Source organism: Cyprinodon variegatus, unplaced genomic scaffold, assembly GCF_000732505.1.
Source record: "Cyprinodon variegatus isolate N-32 unplaced genomic scaffold, C_variegatus-1.0 Scaffold592, whole genome shotgun sequence".
Taxonomy (NCBI): Eukaryota; Metazoa; Chordata; class Actinopteri; order Cyprinodontiformes; family Cyprinodontidae; genus Cyprinodon; species Cyprinodon variegatus.
This window is the reverse complement of record NW_015151045.1, coordinates 244,794-247,214: the sequence shown is the minus strand read 5'-3', so window position 1 is coordinate 247,214 and position 2,421 is coordinate 244,794. Positions and strand designations below refer to the sequence as shown.

Below are 2,421 nucleotides of genomic sequence, written 5' to 3'. Positions count from 1 at the left end.
GGAGAGGTGGAGAAACGTCTTCAGATCTTGAAAACCAAGTCCAGTGGATATTTTTTGAATTTAGTCATTCCTTTTTACGGAATGACTATGACCTGGATGACTGAGAACTTTCATCAGCATATAACAAGGAGAGGACTAATGAGCTGATTGGGAGCAGGTGGGAACAGAGGACAACACTAGAGGGCAGCAGAGGGCAACAAAAAACCTAAGAACTCAAATACATCCAGAAAACACAGCAAAATAGGAATTAAACCAATAAAAAATGGAGCAAGGAAAAACTGAATACTCAAAGGAAAACTGAACAGAACCATCAGACTGGAGATGCTTCTTTAACTGTTAATCACTTCCTGGTCAGTGAGCCCAGAGGTGAGCAGCTGCCGTCTGTAACTCTGAGGAACTTCTCTGATCTAAGATTATAATTCCTATCAGAACCTGTTGTCGTGTCTCCTGGTTATTTACGATAGAGTTTTAGGGCCAGAGATTTTTTATTTATTCATTTATTTATTTTCATTTTGAGAATAAAGTTGTAATATTACGGGAATGAAGTCATCATTCATCAACCCAAAGATTTCCTGTTTTGTCAAACCGATGCTATTAGCATCGGTTTGACAAAACAGGAAATCTTTGGCATCATGCTAAAGTATAACTTCCCATGAGGCTCCACATTCCTCATTTTATGGAAGAAAGTGCTTCTGGGAAGAGTTGGTATAAAATATGACTTGTTTCTTGTAATTTTAGGACTTTATTCTCATAATTTTATGATTTTATTCTCGAAATAGAAAGAATTTCTCTAGCCTGGCCTAATACTGCATCGTAGTGATTTAATGCGTTATAAAGTGTTATTTAACGATTTCTTTTCAGGAAATCGATCCAGAGAGAGAGAGCTTGAAGGTGGAAACACAGATTTCTTCTTTAACTAATTAAACATGGAGAGTTTTTCTCCCTCATGAATCCAAACTAATAAACTTCTAAGTAAATTTTTTTCTAAACTGCTTCAAACTGCTAAATTATTTGTATTACTATCATATTTTAATCTCTTCTCGCTTTTATTTTCCTTCTATTTCACTGTTTAACTCACATAAAGCGCTGCAGAGAACAGCTGCAGTTCAGCCAGTCCTCCGCTAGAGGTCAGCGCTGCACAGGACTGAGAGGGGGGGCAGTGAGGATCCGCAAAGCAACCGACAGGAGGAAGTTTTCCAGGAAAGCAAACAGATCCAGTTGATCATCAGCTGCTCAGGTTCTAGATGAGCGGAGCAGAGAGGTCAAAGGTCAAAGGTTCTGCTCTGATTTTCAGCTTTTTGTTCAATTTTCTCTAAATCAACTTTAGAGGCTTTGAAGCTTTGATCTTTAGGAAACTGCCGGTAGAGAAGAAAACTGCATTTATTGGTCAGAGGAGGAGCGGGAGGAGGAGCAGGAGGAGGAGGAGGAGCAGCCCCGCATCCTGGAAGCTCCGCAGCAGCATCCCGGTGAAACTTTCTCCTCCTCTCTGCTCCAGTCTTCAAACTTTCCCTCCTCCTCCTGCTCCTCCTCCTCCTCCTCCCCCCCAGGCTGCGCGGAGCTGCGCCTCTCGGAACTTCTCCTCACTTTGCGTGTCTCTGCGCTGCGTGGAGGTGAAACTTTTCTCCCTTCAGCCGCCGCGCGCCGCGCGCCTCCGATGGCTTTCCACGTGCTTGGAGGCGCTTCTCCTCACTGAGAGCAAAGTTGAGGAGCTGAGGAGGAAGGAGTCAGAGAGAGGAGCGATCCGGGTGAGTCTGCAGACCATGTGCTGTTTGCTCTTCATTTCTATCACCTTTTTATAACAAATTTATTAAATTAAAAACTAATTTTAATCTATTTATGTTGGATCCATTTGAGAAAATGAGAAAAATTCCTCCTTAAAATCCATCAAATCTTTTCATATTTTTAAATTTAAAGGATAAATAAATTTTTTTCTTTGTCATTTATATTTCAGCTTATTTTAAATTAGCTGAAAATCTCCAACTGTTATAATAATTAAAACCTCCTTTATGTATTTTAACATTAATTCAGAATTTTTTTTGCAGCAGTTAATTAATCATCTTTTTATATTAGATCATTTTCTGAGATAAATCTGCATTTTTAAACCTTAAATCTGCAGAAGAAGAAGAAAGTAAATGTTTGCAGTTTTATTAAAAATGAAGCGCAGCCTCCTTCCTCTCCTTTCTGGCCTCACTCTGGATTTTTTTGTTATTTCTGATCCTGAATGCTTTCTGCGTTCATTTGCATCAGAAGAAAAGTTTTAGTGCGTTTGCTTTTGTGCGGGATGAAGAGTTCCAGCAGTCAGGAGGAGGAGGAGGAGGAGGAGGAGGAGGAATAATGGGGCCCTCCACATTATTCACCGTGACATTCCCAAACCTGGGATGGGGATGTCACTTTCATCCTTCCCCCACGAGCGCCTGTCAC

At 40.6% G+C, this 2,421-nt stretch overlaps 1 protein-coding gene across 1 annotated transcript in view; it reads left to right on the top strand.

The window, feature by feature from the left end:
* The first annotated feature begins 1,474 nt into the window (after positions 1-1,474).
* Positions 1,475-2,421, top strand: part of LOC107096018 (zinc finger protein GLI2-like) — a 75,443-nt gene continuing 74,496 nt past the window's right edge. The window contains exon 1 of the mRNA XM_015392464.1: positions 1,475-1,745. The gene's annotated coding sequence lies outside the window, so the exon portion shown is untranslated. The remainder of the gene's footprint in view (positions 1,746-2,421) is intronic.